The sequence below is a fragment of the Haliotis cracherodii genome, unplaced genomic scaffold (assembly GCF_022045235.1).
Source record: "Haliotis cracherodii isolate W230 unplaced genomic scaffold, xgHalCrac1.p SCAF_14, whole genome shotgun sequence".
NCBI classification, from domain to species: domain Eukaryota; kingdom Metazoa; phylum Mollusca; class Gastropoda; order Lepetellida; family Haliotidae; genus Haliotis; species Haliotis cracherodii.
The window spans coordinates 20,165,288-20,191,749 of NW_027266269.1; the positions used below are offsets into that span (position 1 = coordinate 20,165,288).

General features: G+C 38.2%; 1 pseudogene; it reads left to right on the forward strand.

Moving 5' to 3' along the window:
* The window catches only part of LOC139460268 (uncharacterized), a 152,346-nt pseudogene that overhangs the window by 100,053 nt on the left and 25,831 nt on the right, over positions 1-26,462 (forward strand).

Consider the following 26,462-nt stretch of genomic DNA (forward strand, 5'->3'; position numbering starts at 1 on the left):
AAATAATTTTGCAAACGTTTAATCATATTAGCGACGGTGCTTATAAATCTATCTTTAACATTTTTTACACAAAAATATCTCCAGTTCTTTCTTATTGTTCGGAAATATGGGGTTTTGCAAATGCTAAAGAACTTGAATCTGTACACTTATACACTTGTAAAAGACAACTTGGTGTTAAACATAGTACTTGTAAAGGTTTATGGTGAATGTCGCCGCATACCCTTGTATATGTACCACTATTATAAACATTATAAAAGCCAGAAAATAGATTACCAAAAAAATGTCATAACATGATGTTATTGCCTGAAAGAAATGGAGTTCAAAATTGTGTATACAATGTTTAATGTTTTCTGTATAAATGTAGGTATGCTTATATTTGGGACAACCAATGTTCCTTAGAGAATCATGCTCCTGTGTATATCGAAAATACAGAGAAACATTTTTTTGCATGTTCTTTCAAACAAGGAAATCTATTGTAGTGTTTCTACCTCAGATCTATTGCAAATGCAGAAACCTATTTAACTGATGTAAATATAAGAAAATGTAGAATACCTTTCGCACAATTTAGATGCAGGTCACACAGGTAAATGGTTGATGTTGGCAGGCACTCAAAAAATAACAAAATGTTTAAGATTTTGCAGACAATGTTCCAAAAATGTCATCGATGAAGAATTTCCCTATTTGCTTGTTGTAAATAAAAAAATATATTGAACAAAATACTATGTACGTCCAAACAAATGTTAATATGTCAACAGTCACATGATAACAATGAAGAAAATATTTTTATTCGGACAAGGACTTACGTAGCCTGATTGTGTGTTTAATGGGAAATAATTGTGAGAAAGTGGTGGTTGACGTACTTTTGTAATTAGTCCCGAAGTCCTTCGTTGTTGATTGTTAATTGGTTTGATCCAGTTACTTTGGCCAATTTTCTCACCCACTGTTACAAAAGCAACCTTCGGATCAAACTAACTTGAAAGTAAAAATACCTGAGTGTCGTATTAACACTGTTGTATCACACTTCGTGAATTAGTCACTCAGTTGATCATCTGTGGTCAAGGCCCAGACAGATGTGGACCAGTAGTCTTAAAACTTTTAAATGTGGTTATGATGCCTACAAAATGAGAACATTTAAACAATTCATGCATGTTTCAAACTGCGACTTCTACCCAGAGGTGTTTAAGTGCTGTCATCGAGTTTCAGCAAGTCACCTCCTCCGTTAGATTAGGACTACACAGTATCGCAACACAACATAAGAGTCGCACATTCTGATGCCGTTTATGTAACGGACATATTTATACTGTTTACCCAATTTTGAAGGAAACCACGTTTTGCTATTGAAGGAATAAAACACACTTATCAGATCTGATTTTACTTAACAAAAGCTTTGTTCGTGTAGACTGGTGTTGTTAACTGGATAACTTTTATTGCAAATTGTCGAGTTACTGCGGTGCGTACACTACTTCCGACAAGGCATTAGGAAAACAAATAGCTATACGTCAATCAGAGAGTTATTGATGTGTTGCTACATTTCATACCTTGACAAAGTTCTATTTCTAAACTGATACCATCCTGGGAAACAGGTTCAACATTATTGAGTCGTATGCTTAAGAGGTTTACAATTTTATACAACGATCAGATTACTTCCTGGTGTCTAGGACGAGGCACCCAAACACGTCCACAACACGCAAAGGGTAAGTCTAATCTCTATTATTTATGTTATTTTTTTCCCCACCTTTGATGACCCATTATATCCATTCATAACACTTCCTATAAATAGCAAGGGGATGCTTTGTTCGCTGTGATTTAAACACAAACATGAATATCACTAGTCTTTGTGTCTATCATTTCATGGGTATAACGCGAAGTTATTAAAGGTATTCATGTCCACATGCAAAGGTTAGTAAAAGGTGTACGCTTGGACACATGAAGGAACATACCATACAAGGCATTGAATGCTGAACCCACAGCAAACAACATTTCAGCAAAAAAAACATGACGCTCTTTGAAAGCTTCGTAGAATAAAGTATGTTGAACAACACTGAAGTTTAAAACATTGTTCCATTGCTTGAATGTTTAACAGGGAAAATGTTAACATGTTTATAATGGCGGAGGGAACACTGTTTCCGTACTGTACACCTTTCTATTGCAGTGTTTGTGTCGCGTTTCAGTGTGTACTTCGTGTTCGCTGCGTGAATGTTTACAGCTATTTTATGTGTCATGGTCGTCCTGTATAGCAATATTATGCACACAATTTTTTATTGGTATAGCTTCCTGTTACATTCTTATTCCATAATACATGTGTACCTGTTGATGAAGTCGTGACAGACTTACGTATCTGTCTTCCTATTTAAGTTGCACTTTGGCACATGTTTAGTCTATTCGAATAGACTGTATTCTAATGCCTGTAGGATTACATGTTATGATGCTAAATTTGTATTGGACAAAGTGTGATAACATTGTTTGTGTACATATCTTCCTTGCTCAAATGCTGATATGATATTTCATCGGATTTGCACCTTGTATTCGAATCCACGATCTTTGGATCTATGCACGCCTAAGAGATGCAACTCAGCAGGTTTTTGTAACGTTAGGGTGAGTGGGTGTGTGGTTTTTTTCCCCGCAATGAACAGTTTTTAAGGTTTCATCATGATATGCCAGCTTGATGGGGAGGAAGCCGGAAGTCATGTACATGTAGGTTTTAAAGATTTCCACTTTGGTCAAGCAGACAATCAGGGGTTTTGTGTTGACACAACCAGGGCGAATCTGGGATTCGAACCCACGATCATTAGTTTCTGCGGCCCTTGTGACGGCGTCTATAGTCTAATATAGTCTTAATACCTGCTAGAAAGTTACATACCATGCTGGATTAGTCTATGGCTGATGGTGTCCAGATGACACTTGACCCCTAAAAGCATTTAAATATAGTAACTTCCACTTCCACTGCTTACACCAGATAGTAATATATTCCTGACAACTAATTATAGTTAATACAATGTTCTGAACTTTTACTGAATCTTAACAGAAACAATGCAATACAATTACAACATTGTTTAACTATACATTGCAATGCCACAAAAAAAGTATCCAAATGAACACATATATGTTAGTGAGGTCGGCTCTCACGTTGCATTTCAAATAGTCATGGACAGAATGAATTTTAAAAAAACAGAATGATTTGGTAGTTGTTTGACAAAGGTAAGGTCTAACGTCGTATGTTTTGCGAGGAAAGTTAAAAGGTTGACGAGAATGTAAGATAAAAGTTATCTACGTGAGTATTAAACACACATAAATATGTCAATTTACCTACCACCCAGAACAGAAGCTTATTGCATTGTGTTTCCGTCATCAACTGGAAGTGACAGGTCAAAACATACATATGTGTAGTGTTATGAAGATCAATCAACTTTTCATGATTGTTAAATCGTTTTATCAACAAATAAATATATCTGTATAAGATCAGCTGTTGCATTCACGTGACCACAAGAATGATTATATACATTTCGCATACATATATGCTTTGCATTGTGTATTAGTGAGTGTGGATTTATGCTGCTGTCAGCCATTTCATAGTGGGGGACACCATGTAAGGAATCGAACCCGGGTCTTCGGCCTGACGAACAAACGCTTTAACCACTAGGCTACTTCACCGTCCCTTTTGTTATAAAGAACTATGCCACTTAACATGAGTGTCTAACTGTTGGGGGGTCGGTCGGGTACAACATGTAAAGCCCATTTCTTGTGCCCCCTGCCGTGATATTACTGGAATATTGCTAAAAGCGGCGTCAAACCATACTCACTCACTCTTACTGTTGGACGCAAATATTTAATTCAAGATATGAAGGTAAACACTAAAAACTAAGAAAGACAAAAACTAAACAAAATGTTTAAATCTACTGAAATTAGTTCAAAATTTATACACTGGCTGTTATTTTTCTTACTCGCGAAGATGAGTGATGTATTGTCGATGCAGGTGATGCAGGTCTCAGACGTTTACTAGTTTGGTGAAACCCACGAGCACGTGTATTGTGCTGTCAAACCGGGATTCGAACCCACATTCATAGGTTTCTGGCGTTCCCAAGAGACGGAACTCTTTAGACGATTTGGCCATCCGTTATATTCCGTTTCAAACATCGACATTCGTATTCTCTATGGTATTCTTTCTGTAACAAAAAATACTTTTTTCACATTAAATCCGTACCAAATATGACTGCAATACTTGACTTGTAATATCACGCTTGAACTATTAATATAAAATTTATATATTAATATGAAAAATTACTGCAAAATCTACTTTTTGTAAATATAAAGATCACTTATCTGGACGTGTATCTTCTGTGTATCCAAATCAATGTCCCGACTCCCGAATTACTTCTCGATTGGATCACTCACTGACAGAAAGCAATACCCTTCTCCGTGCTAAACAGCACTCAGTGCCCTGCGGCAATTTTCCAAACGGGTTTACCTGCCATTCGTCAACAATGAAATAACAGGTCGTCCAACACAGACGAGCATTACATCAAAAAACTGATTATCTCTATATGTATATATTTAAGAAAGTCAAAGACAGTTCGCCTGTCTGACGCGAAGGCCTCTTATACACCTTGCCCTCTCTGCTGCACCATTAGCACGTGACACCGCCACTTTCACGTGTACAACCTTCATCTTAAAATTACATTCGTTACCGTATTTACCCCATAATAATTACATTTCGTAGAACGATGCTCGCGAGGTCAATCACTGATTTCTCTAGTCATGACTCGATTATCTATGGACCGCCGTCGTAAAGCTTGAATAGTGCTAAGTGCTGCGTTTAAAAAACAAATAATAAACATCACAGAAAGACTTACATAATGAAGGGAATTGCTCTAAAATAGTCCTCAAAACTCCCCCAAAAGGATCTGGACTTTGTCAGCGATGACGTCACTTAATCTTTCGGTATGTGTCACCTTCTATGTTAGCTTTTGTTTGGTATTTTTGTTGTTTATATCCTAAACAGCGCCAATGTGCGCCAATACCGCCTCACAGTGTAGACCAACCGTGACACATGGTCATAGCGATATCACGTGGGGAAACGAACCTGGGTCAATGCCTTTTTTAGATGAACTATTGACTTGCTTTTGCATATGTGTGTGACAGGTGCGGTCAGGGTAGTATAATTGGCATGTACTATGTAGTGGAGCATACAAACCATGTCAGTTTCAAAATCTTGTTTGGAAAATCCGCTAATGCAACTTTTATATCACTGTAACTTATATAACTATTAATTCCTGAAAATGGAAATGCCATGCCATCTGAATAGGTGTGAGCAGCGAGGTTAGCTGATTTGTTGGATGTCACATAGTTCATGGTTCATATTCATGGGGGATAAGTGTTTGATGTTAAACGCCAACTGTATTCAGGGTGGTACGACGTTTAAGATATTCTGGAGGCTAAGCGAATGGGCCACTTCAAACTCCTTTTAATCACCTTCATTGTTGAAAATATCTTCAGCATATGGGATAGTGTACTTTAGTCTTAATCCGTATGAGATTTTGAATATATTTATTCATGAAATGGTAGGTAAATAATGTTAAATAGTGATTCAATAACATGTGTAACTTTAACTAAGTATAACAGTTGAACAGTGGACTGAGGTGTCTGTAAGCAGGCAGCACGTGTTAGTTTTGGCATGACACAAAGGAACAAAGGATAGAGGACAGTTGTTTCCAGCCAGCGTAGCGTATTTATTCAACAAGAATGGGTGTTTATGAGAACCGTCGATACCCTGACAATGAAGTAAGATAAACGTTTTCCAGTAAACAATATGTACATTTTAGTTCCCTCTGAGGTTTGTATAGACCTCGCCCCTACTTTTTCTAAAGCCTGTTTTAACATCCTTGACAACATTACAATTATGAATACATCAGTAACAAAACACAATGTGTTTTATTTTTCGAGGACAAGGTTTAGGAATCTGAAACACTGATGTTTTGTAGGGGACCGCAATGAGGTTAAAAGTTGAACTTGTTTAATCATCGTTTTCTCAGAAACCGTAAGGCCCGGATAGCTGGTACTTTTGGAAGATGGATTGGACAAAAAGACTGCATAGATTTTTTCACAAATTGGACAAAAATATTCAGTTGTGCAAAGTGTCCAAGCATCATTAGCTCACAAACGTAAATGCTCTTAAAGGTTGCTTCAAAAATTTAATAAACCAAGAGGAAATTTATTTATCAATAAACTAAAAAACCTAAACGGGATATGTATGTAAAAAGCTTACCCTGACATCGGTATCTTCTCTACTCAACTCTAAAGCACACATCGCTTGTCTGTTTCACATCATGATGAAACAGAGAAACAACCTTCACCATCCAGTGGAAGCAGTCGCTAATATAGGCAATTATACTACAATAAAGCATAAAAAGTATAATGGTTTGGAAGATATTTCCTGTGCAGGGGACATTTGAGGAAAGAAATTAATTCATGACACAGCTCGAGTTAGTCTCAGAACAAAATGCATCCATGCATGGGTCGATGCATTGCAACAAACTGATGTGAACAATAGTAATGCCCTACAGTAACAGTAATAAACTAGTCTTCCAGTCTTACAATTCAATTTATTTATGTTAACCAGCAATCTCAAAGTTGCACTAACAGTTTAATGTAGATCAACCTGCTGTGTACGTGTTAAGTGGTTCTGGTTGGCTAAATTTGGCTGAATTTGTTTTCAGATTTCATCGGACAAGCACATGGACGATGTTTCTGCTATATGTTCTACTTCTTGTCCCATTGCCAGACTCTTCACAAGGTATCTATCTTATTACCAAATTTCTAAGGCATGGGCACTGTGGAGATTCCCAATCAGGCTAGGTCTACAGTTCTTTATATTTGTCGCACGAGCCGACGAATGGGAATCGTGGATGCTCCAGAACTTGGCTAGTGGCCAGGTGGCTTGGGTCATTGTCATGCTGTCAGTCATTAGTTTGCCTGCTTCATACTCGATTATACTCCGTCACTCAAACGTCCCCTCACTCACACATTCACTCTAAGGCACCATCTTTACAGTGTGTACTTTTCAATGGACATGATGAATACAGTCTTATTTTAAAGAATTTATGAATTTATGATACCGTGTCCAGGTGAGGAGTGTATGCTGCTATATAACTATACTCAACAACAAAAGTTCCTGTGACACCAATATTTTAGTGTATTTTTTACATGTACGGAATCAAGTCACAAAAAAGCAACTGCCTCAAAAAAGCATGCATTCCATGCAAAAGTTAACCTTTATGCAAACCCCATGAATTTCGCTACCCAATAACGGATATATAAACATGTGCGTTAACGGGATTCCATATGCATTGTTTAGCATCGTGTTGACAACAAACACTCAGAAAAACAACAAAATTACGCAATTATTCAACATTACGCAATGCCACGCCTATCCGAAAATGAGCATCTGCGAGCCATTGGTATGCTTGAAGCAGGATCGAGTCAACGTGATGTTGCAAGACAATTTAACGTCCACAGTAACACCATTTGGTGTTTATGGCAACGTTGGCAACAGACGAATGCAGTCAGAGACCATCCTCGGAGTGACAGGCCACACGTAACCAATAATCGACAAGACAACTGGATTCGAACAACACACCTACGAAATAGATTCCAGCCAGCAACAGTGACTGCAAGAAGCATCCCTGGCCTTCAACGAATATCTTCACAAATCTTACGTCGTCGCCTCAGATGTGCAGGGATTGTCACCAGAAGACCCGCCAGACGTCCCATTTTGACAGGAAACCACCGTCAAGCACGTCTACAGTGGTGCAGACAGCTTCTACGCTGGACGGCCATGCAGTGGGGACAACCGACGAGTCTCGATTTCACCTCAGCCACAGCGATGGACGAATTCGAGTGTACCGACGTCGAGGTGAACGTTACGTCAATCATTGTGTCATGGAAGAAGATCGGTTCGGGGGCGGTATGGTATGGTATGGGGAGGGACTACAGCAAGACAGAGGACCCGTTTGATAGTAGTAGAGGTAAATAGCAATGGACAGTGCTACCGCGACGAGATCATCGGCCCTGTTGGTCTACCGTTTTTGCGTCGTTATGGCCCAGGCATTACCTTTCAGCATTACAACGCCCGACCTCATATTGCCGGACTTGGTCAGGATTCTCTTCAACAAAACATAGTGAATGTCATCCCCTGGTCGGCTCGCTCCCCTGATCTCTCACCAATCGAGAACATGTGAGGTGAGATGGATCGGCGCCTTCAACGTCAACCACGTGTTACACAGACACTCCAGGGACTTCGACACATGCTCCAGCAGATATGAACAGATATCCCACAGGACTTTGGGCGATACCTGGTCCATTCCATGAGACGAAGATGGGTTGCATGCATCGCAGTCAGAGGTGGACACACACGCTATTGATTTGTAAATTGACATTTTTGCATGTTCATGGTTTTTTTTATGAAATCACGCATTTTCTGAAGTCCGCATGGCAAATTAAACCATTTGAACACTTACAGGAGTCTTTTATCTGTTGCAAACCGAAATTGTTTCAGATTTGGTAACATAACTTTGCATTAAATCTTATTCAATGTCACAGGAACTTTTGTTGTTCAGTATATTTGTTTCTTCAGAAGATTGTCACTGTCAGAATGGATGTACGAACTTACCTGGTCCTCCTTGCCCAGAAACAATGTGCCAACCAGACTGGTTTGGGAGTTACTGCCAAAAGCGTGAGTAAAAGTACAATATAAACATTTTCGTTCAGAGAGCTGTATGCAGATATCTGGTAAGCATAAAATGTGCCACTGTTGTATCATGAAATACTGTGGAACAATTTTAATTATATTACTATTATTGATATACATGTATACAAATTATGGATGTAACAAAATAGTAATTTATAGGCACCACATATTCAGGGTATGGGTCGACTTTTATATTAATAAGCCGAATCACCCAAATAGCACGCAATTAACTATACCTAATTGACATCATTTGTAATCAGATAAATATAGGTCGGGTGGCCAACATTATACCGAGCAATGGTCACCTGCAAATTCCAAACATGTCCTACAACTGGTTTAAAAACGAGAACTTCAGCAAATGTTGCAGTAGCCTTTTGCAAAGAAGGAAAGTAATGTCAACAATGAGATTATTCACTTGGACGATGTAAAGTACGTTTTGTCTTCGTTTTGATTTTGAGCTATACCTTTTAATATCTCTTTTGAAAATAGATGTTTTTTAAGTTGAATTTATTTGGCATTTTAAGTGCGGACTTTGCTAGATTGAAAATGCTGCCGAGTAACGACAGTGTTATAATATTTTGGATCTATTTCGTTAAAGGCAACATAGCACGTGGAAAGTCGACATCGCAGAGTAGCGAATTGCAAGGATTTGGCCGTTCCTATCCATCTGACAAAGCTGTCGATGGCAACACTGACCAAACGTTGGAGCATGGAAGTTGTACACACACAGGCGACACGTCCACTGGAGAATGGTGGCGTGTTGACATTGATACCACATTGGAGATTAGACGGATGAGAATATATCTCCGTAGTGGCAGTGAGTCTGAAATTTGTTTAAATAATATACAGCCTGTTCACGAGGAGGGGGACATGCGTGTACCAACAGGAGTACCCGCTCGTTGCGTTCTTTAGGCGTGGCAGGATCCCAAGCCCCATCCCCGAATATTACACAATTGGTAAATTTCTTAAGAAATTTCATGGTTTGTTGTTGAACGCCCACTAAGCAATATTCAATTTACATGACGTCAGTCTGTCAATAGTCTAGTGTCGACCAAACAATCCATTGATTGACATCATGAGCATCGATCTCCGCAGTTCGGATGCAAAGACATGCATCAAGCAAGTCATACAAATGATATAAAGTAATTTCTTATGTAACCCAAGGAATGTCTTGAAAATATATCACATCACACTATTACTCGCATTGTTCTACACATTGTGCTTGTTTTTCTAAACTCAGCTTGTTCAGACGCCATAGTTCGAAATTCATAAGATTTACAATTATCAACATCAAAAGGATAAATTCCAACATGCATGTATGCCGCTACAATACCACCAGGACCTAATCAGGGTTACACATGATACCTATACACATCTTGTATCATCACATCATGATTGTTATTCACATAACGTGTGTAGTCACAGCATCGATCTACACAATTTGATTGCAATGACATGCATAAAGGAAGTCAGCGATTCTGACCCTCGATCCTGTTAGTTGCCTTTTAAGCCAGGCATTGGTTGTTGAAGACCTATTTTAACCCGTATCTAACCGGGGTTTTGTCAGAGAAGTTAAGTAGGTGAACGCAGTCTGACCTACCACACAGACTATGTACATACATATGATATGTGGTGAATTCGTATTCTTATACAATTATCAACACAAGAAGGATAAATTCCAACATGTGGAATTTATATCACAACATATGTACATGTAACACAGGGCCTCATCGGGGCTATACTTATACCTATACACATCTTGTATCATCACATAATGTTTGTTGTTCACAGATACTGACCGCAACATGGGCCTTCGGGTGAATGTTAGTGACCAGCTGTGTTACACATTGTCCGAAGACAACAGACAACAGACTGTTCTAGATATTACATGTGGCAAAGCTTTGAGTGCTTCATCTGTAACAATAAGCGTCGAAGGACCCTACCTGACTTTATGTGAGGTGCAGATATTCCGTGAGTAGTCATGCTGACATGTTATTTTACTTATTATCAATACATATTGTTATTTTATAGCATTAAATAAAAACATCGGAATATAAACACGAACATAGGATATGATAACGAGAGCTGTCTTTAAATAATAACATTATAAGTAACGGATAGAGGTTGAATGACAGTATTGTATCGGGGTATAAAAGGACAGTTGTGAGAACAAAGATTGAGGCGACGAAACCGTTCAATTTATCCCGATAAAGTTATGTCACAACTCCCCCGTCTCAAAGCACAGTCAAATACGCGGCTTCCATGACTAGCATATGGACGTCTGTTGTGAACAGTACCCTCTTTTTGCATTTAACTATTGGTCGAAAAGTCCACGGCCCAAGCGTCTGTGTACATGCAGCCCAAACAGCACTGACGTATAAAGTGTATTAGTTGGAGTAAATAATCAGGATCTATTTATTCTACACGGGTCCCAAATGACAAACGCCTATTGGATCAGATTCATTAGGTGTGCTCTGATTTGCATCTCATAGTATGTGTACTTGTAGAATGCAGCGATGGATGGTTTGGAGATGACTGTGACAAACAGTGTCAGTGTAAGAATACAGCTGAAGTATGTGACAAGGAGACTGGCAACTGTAGGGATGGATGTGCTGCCGGAAAACATGGACCTGGGTGTCAGCAAGGTATGACATTATGTGAAATTAGGAATTCGTCCATCTGGTAGATTTTCAAGTTTAGTATCAACGTAATTCTAAATTAATTTGTATTAAAGAAATATTGTCTGTACAGTCAGAAAGTTTTGTTATTGTGATTGATTTAAGTATAGTGACACACATTTAAGACAATAATTATTTAATGTCCTTGCATGTGTCTTGTGTATTGTAGAATGCAACGATGGTTTGTTTGGCTCTGACTGTAATAAACAGTGCCAGTGTCTAACTGCCTCTGAAGCGTGTAACAAGGAGACTGGCCACTGTAGTAGTGGGTGTGCTGCTGGGAAACAAGGTCCAGGATGCCAGCAAGGTTTGACACAATGTGAAATTGGGAAATCGTCCATCTGGTAGATTTTCTCACTTAAAGTTTAGTATCGACGTAATTCTAAATTAATTTGTTTTGAACACACGTTGTTTGTACAGTGAAACGTTTTTTGGTGGGGATTTTTCAAATGATTATAATGATACACAGCTGAGAAAATATAATGTCTTTGTATGTGTCTTGTGTATTGTAGAATGCGACGATGGTTTGTTTGGCTCTGAATGTAACAAACAGTGCCAGTGTCTAACTGCCTCTGAAGCGTGTAACAAGGAGACTGGCCACTGTAGTAGTGGGTGTGCTGCTGGGAAAAAAGGTCCAGGATGCCAGCAAGGTTTGACACAATGTGAAATTGGGAAATCGTCCATCTGGTAGATTTTCTCACTTAAAGTTTAGTATCGACGTAATTCTAAATTAATTTGTTTTGAACACACGTTTGTACAGTGAAACGTTTTGTGATTGTGATTTTTAAAATGACTATAGTGATACACAGCTGAGAAAATATAATGTCCTTGTATGTGTCTTGTGTATTGTAGAATGCGACAATGGTTGGTTTGGCTCTGACTGTAACAAACAGTGCCAGTGTCTAACTGCCTCTGAAGCGTGTAACAAGGAGACTGGCCACTGTAGTAGTGGGTGTGCTGCTGGGAAACATGGTCCAGGATGCCAGCAAGGTTTGAAAAAAATAGATTTATAACCAGTTGTTTATCTGTAACAGTCTGATGAAAAGAAATCCATTCACAAGCAGTGCCAACTGATGCCATCATAGTGAATTCTACACTAGGTAATTGTTAAAGAGATTAATATCGCATTTAATGGCTTATGTAAATGTAGTCATGAATTCAGGTTTTCCTTCTTAAAACAGAGAGTATAAAGTCAAGACGTGTTTATCTACCTATCCGCACAGATTGTGGCCAACATCGTTATGGCATCCAGTGTTCCTCTACGTGTGGTCAGTGTCGCGGGTCATCCAACTGTAAGAAGGATGATGGAACCTGCACACAAGGATGTCAACAGGGTTACAGTCCCCCTTTGTGTAAAAGTGAGGAGTTTATTTATATAAAGTCGGTATAATACAATGGACTTTGCTTTTAGATGAAATTTGTTATGATTGTGGAGTGAGTGAGTTAAAGTTTACCGTCACATCGGCAATATTTCAGCAATATCGTGACGAGACGTTATGATTGTGGAAATGAATGTTGTCGCTTCTATTAACAACGTTTGAAATGCCCGGTGTCATCCGTCACGCTGTGGGTTTAAATAAGATGTGTAATACCAAGCTAGTGTCACACTTACTATAACTTTAGAAGATCCGTCAGTGTTGTATTTTAATAAATATCTATCTCTATTGTTAGGGCTCATGTAAAACACTATTGTGATGATCTCTAAGGCAATGACATTTTATGTCAACAACTATTATGCATGTTTAAATGTATTTGGTAGCTGCTGACCGTTGTAGAGAGGTATGGGACATTCTGTTTGAAGTCGAAGTGCAAACACCCCAACGGGAAATGATGACATTAAAAAGGATGATCATATAAGCATCAACTTTACTTTCTATTTTCTCATTCCAAATCGCACTGCATGTGTGTGTTTATTCACAAACCTGATTTTTTTTATCACTAGAACGGAAGTGATGTCATTTGAATGGAATTACGTATATTTTCGAAAGTAGTGAGAATGGTTTTCCCTCAAATTATCTCTTTTGTTGAATATGTAAAGATGTGCGAAAAGGTTTCTTGACATATAGTGAATTAGACATGTAGTGTGTATGCCATATATTTATTTCTTAGTTATAACATTACCTAAGCGTTTTATTGTTACCTTAGTCTTAACATAATGATTGGTCATATTACTGTAAATGACCCAAATAAGTGTGTATGTCATTTGTTTATTTCGTTGTCCAATGTGTCAAGGTAGCTACATCTTACATTTTGATTCCAATCACAACTTAATTAAAAATCAACAAAGTGTATTAGTGAGATGTGGACTCCAGTAACACCTGGTCTGATGTCGCTGCACTGGTTACAACTCAAAGCCGGAATTGAATGAACAAATTCTAACCCTGGCCTACAAAGGCTACACGGAAACAGCCCCATTATATCTCACCAAACTACTGCCTAAAAACAACCCTTTAAGATCTCTTTGTTCTGAGAATAACCACTTATTACAAGTCCAGGAAACCCTTGTCAAAACCTTTGGTCAGAGATCTTTCTAGTGCTGTGCTTACTCGCTATGGAACAAACTACCATCTGATCTTGAGCGGTCGCCATCGCTTTCATCCTTTAAGGCTCATCTGAAAACATACCTTTACAGACAACACTATCAACACTACTCCCCTTTCATAGGCATTATTTGCTAAAACTATGTAGCGCCAAGAGCATTAACTTTGTGAATGGAATATGGCGCATTATGAATGGACTTATAATTATTATTATTATATATATTGACGTGAACACCCCTGGGCCATCTGTAAATATTCTCATTCTTTCTCAATCCAGACCAATCCGTATAGTTTAGCAGAGAATCTACCAGATATTGTTTAGTATTTACAATTAGGCGCAAGACAGTGTGACAATCCACGCTTCATGCAAAGTGTTTCTTATATGTCTTGTATATCTTTTTATAACGAATCTAGGTTTGATCTTATGTTAGAGAAATGTATTTACACCATAATTGTCTTTACAGTGTCTTTTGGAACATTGTAGATATTATGTTGTACTGAAAAAGTCGTATAAGATGTCTAAGCTGCTTTCAAGAAGGCAATTAAAAAGGCAGTTAAAATCTACATCAGTCAAGCAACTGTGAGAAGAAGCGATTATAAGTAGTGAAGTTTTACAGTTGAAGTTATACCAGTTCCAAGAGAGTGACTGCACATTGATCTGTAATCCCCATTCGTGAATCAGTCCATACTTCATTCCACCTTTTATACATGTACCTTGTTACAAAACAATATCACCATGAAAGATGTTAATCTGACATTCAACTTATAATCCAATTTTTCAAGCATTGTCTTAAGATACATATTTTGTTGAGAAAATATGTTGTATTTTGTCATTGAAGCGGTTTAAAAAATAAACATATCCTGCGATGCGGTAAATTCACTGCAAGATCAACGGCTCATGTGATGCCCAAACTGGACGCTGCGAAAGCAATTGCCAACCAGGATATATGGGACCACTGTGCATACAAGGTGATAAGAAGTTACGCGTTTGTAGTTTGGTGAAGGGTGAATATCTTTGTTTTTTACTTCTCCTATGCTCTGATATAAGGTATAAATATATAGCTTAAATATATTTAATGCCACGTATACATCCACAGTATGCATGTTTTCAGAATGTGCTGACTACACATACGGTATCAACTGTTCCGGTGTCTGCAGCTGCCTGAACCAGTGTGAGGTGTGTGATAAAGTCACAGGTGATTGTAGAACGGGGCATCAATCAATGACAACGGCACCAGTAGGAGCATCAGAAGCACAGCAGAGTCAAGGACATGAGGGTAACTATATAGCTAGTAGATTAGTTTCAGTTATATGTAGATCCTGACCGCTAAGGTTGTGCGTGCGTCGGTGCGCACGCATATGTGTGTGTGAGTGTGCGTATGTATGTGTGTGTGTGTGTGCGTGTGCGTGTGCGTGTGCGTGTCTTGGATTCGTGGCAAGCAGTGGAAGGGTTCGCACATAGGTCATGCACTGAGTAGGTTTTATTTTCTTTGGGTTATAAACGGCCTCATTCCATTACCTTACTTAGTATACATGCGTCACAATTACACAAATAACGGAGGTATGTACTCATTTTCTTACATCATGTTACTTGAATATTTCAGATATCCGCCTCATCGTTGTCAGTTGCCTTCTGGCCATTGCGTGTGTGTATGCAGTAATAACAACTGCAAATAACTACAGGTAATACATGGAATCCAATACAACGTACATGTGTATGTCACCAAACCCAACTGTTTCAACACCTATTGAAGGAACATATTTAAAAAGTAAACTTTAAGTTAATGTTTCCGATGCTGTTGTTCATAAGTTACTTATCTTAAATTTCAGAATTAGACGCAGCATGAAGATACTCAAAGCTGAACAAATGCAAAAGTACTCAACTCTGCAGGTCCGTGGGGAATCGTCTGTTTATGATGTCATTGCTGAGAAGAACGTGTATGCAAATGAGTCCATACAGGACCAAGATCCGAATGAAAATTGACAAAGATACATGCGTTCATATAAACACTGTATTTAGACACCTTGACTTAAGGTCGGACGTACTTCACCCTAAACTCTGCAAACTTTCCAAAGTAGAGTTTCAAAGGACAGTCTGTATTGTCCGTTTAAGACATTCATACACATAACTGGAATAACTGAACAAGCAATGAAGAATGTGTCATCTTTTACTCAAACAAACGGTGACATTCTGTGTCATTGGTTTGCGTGACGAGCTTCAGATCGAGGGGCTGCCCCTTGTATTTATAATTGCAGTGATTAAGTTTATTATATTGATACCGGATTCGATGTGTGTGTCCCGGTTAAATGATCCAAGGGACGTAACTCTGTATACCTTATGTATAAACGCACATGGTGCGATACTGCGAGCGGCCCGTTTCTTTGTATGCGGTATATAAATAGTTATTGAAATACTAGGGTTTGTAAATACCAATTAATGATCTAATTAAATGTCCGTTGTGTTCATTGAATTCCTGCATTCTGAATAGCTGAATTGGTCACGTGTTATTGCATTCATTTTCCAATCAATGTAAAACATTAAGCCACGCCCACTTTTATCACTTCGGAAAGTCGGTGAATCCCAATATCACAGTCGAGGGACTTTCCTTTCTGCTCACATATATCATCATGCGCAGGACATTTAGGGAAATTCATGCATATTCATTTTCCAAGCTGACCTACGCGGATTCAATAAAGATTGGACTTTGGGTTTTTTATTCATATATACCAACAGTCATTCTTAAATTGAACTATTGATATATGAATGAAATGAAAGCATTTGCTTTATACTATACTGACGGGGGAAAGTAATTGTTAAATAAAACTAATTTTATTCTGAAACTGAATAATGCATCTTTCAATATATATCCGAGAAGACATCTCCTCGACTTTAAGGTCGTGATTCACAATTTGCACGTACATGTACATCTTCATGTAAGACGCACAATCTGATGTGCGTGTGTTTGTTATTAGCATGATACTCACACACGTGTGTTTTTTATGTGTAAAAAACGCACTGGTTGTTTTGCTCATAAAAAAACACGTTTGTTTAACGCAAACTTGGGTTAGGTGGGCTGATGTTTTATTTATATATTTGGCATTTAACTTTCATTTCATGTAATGACACCAAATCTGTATTTCCTTCTGGACAACTCCCCTTTATTACAAGTCACCATGTTGAACTTGTTGTGACAGTAATAATACATATTGAGTACCTGAATATGCTCCAGTCAGAGTTATTTATGTGTTTCTGTCAATATTTGATACTGTAACAATTGTTATATATCAGTGTATTTTATTGCTAAACAATGATTGTAACTGTATTACATTGTTTTTGTTGAGATTCTGTAGAAGCTCATTGCAATGTACAATGATTAGTTGTCAGGAATGTAGTTCTATTTAATGTAAGCAGTGATGAGGAAGTTACTATATTTAGATGTTAGTGTCATGTGTTAACTTCCAGAATAGCATTGATGTATGTCAAGCCTTACAGAAACACGTGGACTATTCTGTGTGGAAAGTTCTGGAAGCTAGTTGGACTCTATAAGTTGAGTGGACGAGTGCCTGTCTCATCTCATCACACATTTCCTCACATCATATTACACCAAGACCAGCTTTCATGTAAAGATCACTTATCACCCCGGTTTCCCTGCCTGGGCACTTTCACGGGAACTTTGCCATTGTTGCTGCTGAGTGAATATATATTATTTTCACTGACTTTTGCTTTTTTGCTTTTGTATTTAATACTGACCACTGCTATGATATTATATATTGCCATTGAATATTGTACTACGACTCTTTTGTATACTGCCATTGTAATTGCTGTGCAGTAATTTGTATAAATTTGTAACCAAGTTCATTTTGTAATACAGTTATTGATTGTTTACCCATTGTTGGTTGTTGTTTTTTTGTTTTACACTAAATTCTTTTACATACAGACTTCTGGGTTAACATAACGTTTCACTTTGGGAATCGACACGTAACACAATGTTACGTTTCGAGACAGATACAAGCTAAGAATCAAAAACGGCAAAAATAATAAATGTATGATTAAACCAAAGTCCACTGGACGATTCCAACTACGTCATAAGCATGTGTTTATGAGTCAATATCGAGTAGTGATGATAACAGGTGTTCACGAAAAGGTGAGCGTTTTCTGCCCCACAGATGACACCCGTTGTAAACACATGAAAAGGCTAGTCAATAGTGAACCTTTGCATGTCTACCAAAAAAGAGTCACTAACGCCTTGAATGTTGTAACACTGATCAAACAACTTTCAAGCAAGAGTCGTATGAGGCGCTTTGTAATCTTCGTAGAAAGAGCATATTGAAAAAAACTGAAAATATCCTTTCATGCTGTTGTGTTTGTTCCTGTGTATGGTTGGAATGTTAAAATATGTTTATACATGTACTGGACACACTTGTCTACTTCAGTATAGGTGCGGCGTGTCACTGTAGGTGTGCATGTCTGTTCATTTCACATGTCATGACTGTTCTGTACATTTCTGTAGAGCAAACAAACGTTTATACATATAGCTTTATATGTCTTTTCAGTTAATTCTTTTGGCATAATGCACTTGTACATGTGGATATGAATCAAGCTATAATGCATGCAGTGTTACCTTTTCCATTTGAATATTGATGTTAGTTTATGTGTATGTTAGCGAAATAAACATAGACGACGCAACGTAATTATGCCATTCACACAGTAAGTATATACCTGGCTATCAGAGAGATTACGACGCATGAGCCTTATTTCGGTCACACAGTGATTATGAACATTGGAATTCTTCCATTGCTACCTCCTGCTGTTTCAACACTGATGGTTAACCTGGCAACCAGTTTCAATATATCAGAGAGATTACAGGTCATTCAAATTACTTCCTTGTTACAAGTGCGGGACTCCACGCTCTGACCACAGCAAGCCACAGGTAAGTCGAATCATATATCTAACAATATCCTTCTCGGTCCAGCTTATTATTAATCTTTATGTGTTTCTTTACATAATCCCGAAAAGTGACCACAGTAGCCTGTATAGTGATATGGTAGCTTACACACAATTCTTGTCTCATTGTTATCTTCAGGATTGAGATCATTGCAATGTTGCCATGACCAGCTGAAAGGCATGACCTCGTTTAATGTGTGTTGAACGTGAAGGTTTATGTTGCTATTTTAGCAATACTCCAGCCATATCAGGGCGGGGTGTACCAGACATGGTCCATGAGGGGATCGAACCCGGATCAGCGTTTTACTCACCCTCGTTTAACCAGCCGTTCTATGCTTAATGAAACTGATGTTCAAGTAACATAAACCCCTGAGTGAATAAAATACATTAAATTCAAACACACCATTTATCATCACTTGTCTTAAGATCTTGCTTTGTGATTGTCCCGCCAGTTGTGCTCATGAAACGTAATAGTGTTTAATGTGACGTCAATGCCTTGTCACATAACAACGGTCTCTTCACACTTTGAGTTACTGAAAGTCCGCTGGCAGGCTTATGTAATGCAAGCATGTTTCTTCGAAAAAAAATCTTTATAAATTTGAATAAACAATACCATAATAAGCATACGTTGTTTAGTTGAGCCCACAAGAAAATCCGCTAAAGCAACTCATAATGACTTTCCAATTATATAGATATCCGTAAATGGAGTTGTCATATCACTATGAATCGGTGTGTGCGAGGTTAAAAAATACGTTGGGTGTCAAATGGTTCTGGTTCATATTCTTGAAGGGATGAGTGTTTTACTGTTAAACATCAAATGGATAGTTTTGGTACAACTTTGGGGCATTCTGGAAGGGCTTTGACTGGCTGAACAGTTTTCTCATGTACATGATTAAATGCATAGGGATTATATATGAGTGATTGATGTCAATCTTGGAAGTGTATAAAATGGCATTTGCAAGTCATACTGCCATAACAAAATGGCTAATGCTCAAGTTAATGTTCGATTTGTTGCTAACTCCCAAGGTGGACATAACTTAGTTTTCAACGGAACCAGACTCCTAATTAAGAACAGAAGAAACAGCTCCATACAGTGGCGTTGCTGCAGGAAGGACTGTCCGGCGACAATCAACATCATAACCACCTATCGTGACGTCCACAACCACCCAGGAGACAACAAAGGTGTTGTCGTTCAAGTGAACTGAATATTTCTGCTGTAAAGTGAATTTGAAATGCAATACGTAATCTATCAATATGAAATATATGCAATTTTATGAAACATATGCTTGCAGACATGCAACAGACTATAGGTAGCCCCCCACACACACACACCCACACACCCCACAACCCACCCCGCCCTATTATTACCCACTTAACCACGGCTGACTACATATGTACCCTATTACAATAGGTGAGGGCACAGTGAGGTGTTCCCTCGGGGGACAAGGCTTAGATAGACGCGGCAGCAGTAGTCATAAAACTGGCGTTATGTGGTTAAATGCATAATGTGCAGTGCATGTTTGTTCAAGCGCGACCCATCCCTATTATCGACGTAGTTTCTGAAAGTCACATCCTCAATTTGAGAAGTCCTGAAAAGTATCGCAATACAACATCACAGTAACGTATCCTTCATATATTGATATTTTTCCCATTGTGATAGAAACCCCGTTATGCTGTTGAAGGAAAAAAACATAGAAATACATAACACTACTCTTATCAGAACCGATTTTACTTTAGGCAAGCTTTGGCGGGGTAGACTGGTGTTGTTAATTGAATATGTGAGATTTCATACATTGTATCAAAATATGTATTTCCTTCTCGATACCTGTTAACAAAGAACAATGCTTAAAACACCGAGTTTCATTTTCAACAGTGTTCTTTTTCTTAACTGATATCCTCCTGTGAAACAGGTTTAACATAATTGTTGAGAGGCGTACAGTTTTATTCAACACTCAGATTACTTCCTGGTCCCAAACACGTCCACAACACGCAAAGGGTAAGTCTCTCTTATTTTCCAGGGGTGTTCTTAAAATGTCTACGATGATAGAAGGGAAACTATATCCTTACTGTACGCTTTTCTACTGCAGTGTAGCTGCCACGTTTCACTGTGCATTTCGTGTTCACAGTGTGAATGGTGACAGCTATTTTATGTATAAAGGCTGTCCTGAATAGCGTTTGTTTCTGTAGACTGATATAGCTTTCCAGTTGCATTCCCTCTTACATACTTTCAAGAAATTTCCTCGGATTTGCACCTTGCGTTCGAAACTACGAATTTGGGATCAACTGCACGTCCTAGGGACGCAACTCAACCTTAGGACTAGTGAGTTGGTTTTATCACTGCTGTGTACATTGGAATGTCAGCTTGATGGGTGAGGAGGCTAACGTGATGTAGATTTTAGAGGTCACCACTTTGTTGAAGCACACAAGCAGAAGTATGGTGTTGACACAACTTGGGCGATTCTGGGATTCGAACCCACTATCATTGGTTTCTGGCACATTGATTTGCGGTCCTTTTTGACGTCGTCAAGAGTCTAATGTAGTCTAAATACATTCTAGAATGTTGTGGATTAGTCAAAGGCTATGACACTTGACCCCAAAAGTATCTAAATACAATACCTTCCTCTCCACTGCTCACAGCAGCACCACGCAACAAACACACACTGTGTGTGAAAATTGTGTTAATGACGGGTGCTACCGGTATGGATACCTGGTGTCATAACTGACTTTTAATGATCCATTCATAAAATTTTCACCGCTAATTTGCCTTTGACGCCAAATGGAATCTGTTTCGTCAGATAATCAAAACTAGTTATTCTCTGGCGTTGACGTTTTAACATGCGAGCGAGTGAGTACGCTGATTTGGTTTTACGCTGCGTTTACATATCTCCCCGAGGCAAGTGAGTTAACTGACTATAAAAGTCCAGTTTCCACCCTTGCCAAACTTGACTGGTATTATGGAGTCAGATTTTGGCTGGACTAACGAGTCTATGCACAGTCCAATCAAAATTGCGCGATGAAATAGAAACTCGGCTCGTAAACTGTCATGCAGATTTCGATCGATTTCAGGATTTGCAAAGCATGTGCACCGCCAACTCGTTGTCAATCTTTTCATGTTCTTAATCAAGGTGCTCACGCGATTTGGTGCACTTCGCGATGGAAGACCCGTTTTATCACAATATGGATCTTGATTATCGATAAGATCGTCTTGACTGGGCGCCGCCATTTTGTTTGAAGCAAAAGCAAATGATACGAGAGGTGGAATCTGATCGGTCCATTGGAGAGGCAGAGAAGGGACATAACTCGAAAAAGCCACCGCTGGCGCTACGATCGAGACCAGGAATTCCAACCAAGATCGGCAAGGGTGGAACCTGGACTTTTACAGTCAGTTAACTCTCTTGCCTCTGGAAGATGCTTTGCGAATGTAATAAAGGGGAGATGATATGAGAGGTAAATACAAATATTTAAATAACACACCAGCCTATCAAACCAAAGCATTTGTTGAACAAACGTGTTTTTTATGAGCACCTGATAATAAAACTACGGAAGCGTAGTAGGACCACGGTGAAATATTTTTTGGGTCCAAATATCTTCTAGTTAGGACTTAGTATGGACAAGACTAACTATCTTGGAGATACAAACGTTTTCTTTGCTTAGCTTGATATGTCTTTCACTGAACACCATGTTATATTGTCATAATGCATGTCTACATGTGGTTATGAATCAATCTAGAATGTATGCAGTGTTACCTAATCCCATTTCAATATTGATGTTATTTTATATATATGTGAGCGAGTTAAACATCTACGACGCATGAGCCTTATTTCGGTCACACGGTGATTATGAAGGCTGGAATTTATGCATTGCTTCCTGCTCCTGTTTCAACACTGATTGTAAACCTAGCTATAAGAGAGATTAAATATCGTTAAATTTACTTCCTTGTTACAAGCGCGGACCTCCCAGCTCTGGCCACAGCAAGCAACAAGTAAGTCTGCTAATATCTCTACCAATATCCTTCACAATCCAGCTTATAATTAATATGTATGAGTTTGTTTATTTATTTAATGCTGATAAGTGACCACTGTGTCACCGTAGCCTGTATTGTGATACGGTAGGCAACGCCCGCCTACACACAACTCCGGAATGAGATCATCACATTGTTGTCCTGACCAGATGACATTCCTGACCTCATTTGACATTACATGCACCAACCGCCTCACAGTCTAGACCAACGTTTCAGCAAAATATCAGTGTAGGTTGATTTTAGGCCACTTTCAGCAATACTCCATTATATCACGACAGGTTATACCAGACATGGGCCATGTGGGGATCGAACTCGGGTCAGCGTTTTAACCACAGCTCCTTTTTATTGTAACTTGTGTATAAGTAATATCAACCCCTGAGTAAAATAAACACATCAAATAAACCATTTATCATCACTTGTTTTAAAAATCGTGCATTGTGATTGTCTCCTCAGTTGTGCTCATGTGGCGTAAATAGATAGATATCTTAGATAGATATCATGCAAACACTTTTTTCGAAAAAACAAATCTTTGTAAATTTGACTAAAACCTTTATATAAATAGCATACGTTATTTAGTGGAGCCTATAAAAGTGTTTCATGTTCAGTATCCAGTTTGGAACATCCGCTAAAGCAACTCATAATGACTTTCCGATTAGAAATATCCCCATGAACAGGTGTGAGCGAGGTTAAAAGATGCGTTGGTTGTCAAATGGTTCTGGTTCATATTTATGGAGGAATGAGTGTTATAATATTAAAGGTAAAATAGGAAGTTGTGGGACGACTTTTGGGGCATTCTGGTCCACTTGGTGTGCAAATGCATGTCATAATCACCTTCATTTGGTTTGACGTGCTCTCGTCTGGGCATGGGGAGCTATATACTCCCAAAGAAGAGGATATTCCAAAGTAACAGATGATTACAGTAGTACAAAACGGTATCGGGTGATGGTAATGGATCGGAAAGAAAAGGAAGGACCAGACTTGATCTATTAGGTAAAGGTCAGAACCACAGTGATGTAGTCCCGGTAGAATTGTCCAGATACCCTTCCATGGATCATATGCAGTGGCGTTCTGGCAGCCATATATAGTGATCCAGCCCCATATAATTACAGACCCACCCATACATGTCACATTGCCTTACGTTGACGTTGTCAAGACGTTCGTTATGTTAGGTCGGAATCAACCATGTTGTTTGTTCGGTTATATTCGATAACAGACATGTACGTGCGCACACAGCACTCTGAATCCGAGTAACGTCTAACGGTCATTCGCCCTACAACCTACCTCAATGACGCCACATTTACCATCACATAGAACATGACTTACCAGTCACAAGTCTTATTACTTACGAGCACTCACTATATGTTTATAAACCAACAGGACGGTTCCATGCCAGTAAGTCAAGAGTGAACCTGAAAATATTACACGAAACCTGCGGCTATTCCATCAGTTTCTTCGCTCTGATCACCACTGGCGAAGGATAAGAATTTATGGATGAACAACTTCTTTATTACAATCAAGTGCGGCGTTTCGGTGAAGTTTCATGCTTGCTAACAATGTTCGAACCTACACCGAAACGTCGCTCATAATTGTAATAAAGAAGTTGTTCATCCATAAATTCTTATCCTTACTTAGTACTCCAACTTCTAAATGCCTATCAAAGAAGTTATTAGTCGTTTTCATGCAGATGTGGCAATCTCAACCATCAACCGACTCACTTGCTTGATAACGGTGTTAGAACCTACACCGAAACGTCGTTTATTAATTGTAATAAAGAAGTTGTTCATCCATAAATTCTTATCCTTACTTAGATGATATACTTGAACATCTCCATGACCAGGATACTTCAAATTGGGACTTTCTCTTAGTTTAATCTGTGTAGATATTCAAATGGTACAGTTCTTCATAATTTTGGAAAATATTTTATTAACTTATGTTCTGTTTTAAATGTACACATTATGATCAATGGCCTTTGTGGACGTAATTCCGGGAAAGTTGACTTGACATTTGTTGGCAATGCTAGGTCAAGTGTTAATAATTATGAGCACCATAGATATATTTTACTTGTGTGATTTTTTTATATGTGAAGTCACGACACGAATCACAGTGTCTGCTTATTACATTGTCTTTACGAGTGCTTCATTCACTAGGAAAGCCATCATTTGATAAAGCCAATCGTTGTCACGAAATGTTTAAATGGGATAACGACAAATAATTTGTTTTGCCAAGAACGTCTGTTATCTGACACTTTCTAGTGCCTCTTTCATAAAGCTTTTGATTCTGATTTTACAAATATTGATAAAAGTGCATCGTTGTTTACAGAAGCTAGTCCATATGCAGGAAATGTAACTGTGGTTTGACTGGGAATGTGAGTTATTAAAGACGAAAAGCTGCACTCTTTTAAACCATTTCAGGAAAATAAAGGATAACGATACACTTGCTGAGTATACTGATTCAAAACACAAGTATAAAGTTATTTGCCGAAAAAAAAATCATAGAAGAAAATATGATTTCATCAAAACAATTTTGGACGACCTTGAACAAATATTAGGAAAAAAGAAGGAAATCAAAAGTGACGGAGAAATTCATGAGAGGTTTATGGTTTTAAAATCTTCTTAACCCTAATGATTCTACAGAAAACATTCATTTGGACTCTTTTCATAATGATGAAACCAATTTTGCAACAGAAATATTAGATTCCCCTTTCTCAAAAGAAGAAAATAAATCCGCTATTTAAAACCTTAGAAACTTGAAAAATCCAGGAATTGATTGACTAATAATGGAATTATTTTAATACTCTCTTGATAACATCCAGCCGTATTTGGAAATATTATTTAATACAATGATGGCTACCTCTTACTTCCAAAAGATTGGACACTTGGAACTATGGTTCCAATTCACAAGAAAGGCTCAGTGACAGAGGTTATAGGGGATTCAACTTTCCAGTGTATTTAGTAAGATCAGATCGAAGAACAAACATAATTTTGACAAGGTTACTCTACCACTGATAATATGTTTATTCTCTAGACTCATATAGAGAGGTATATTCGTCGTGAAATGAAAAATTGTTCTCTATATTTCTACAAGTTACATCCTCATTTAGATTAGGACTGCAAAGTATCAGAACACAACATCACAGTCGCACAATCCGGTGACGGTTATGCAACAGATATATTTATATTATTATATAATAACCCATATGGGCTAAAATATGCACCAATAATGTGATCTTTATAGGTTTTTATACAGAGCTATATTTTTCACGGGTAGCAATGTAATTGAGTGATGCGATTGGAGTGAATGGACAGTGTTTTTTCACTCGCGGATCGATCCAAAACAGCTGATCGGTGACAGTTTTTTTCCCTTGAAACGTCTTTGATATAATTATGTGTAACAAATAGAATAACCCACTCGGTACGACTGATTACGTAAAAAAGGTACCTCGCGGGTTATTCTATAAATGTTTACCCAATTTTGGAAGAAACCACGTTATGCTATTGAAGGAATAAAAAATAGTAAATATAACACTACTCTTACT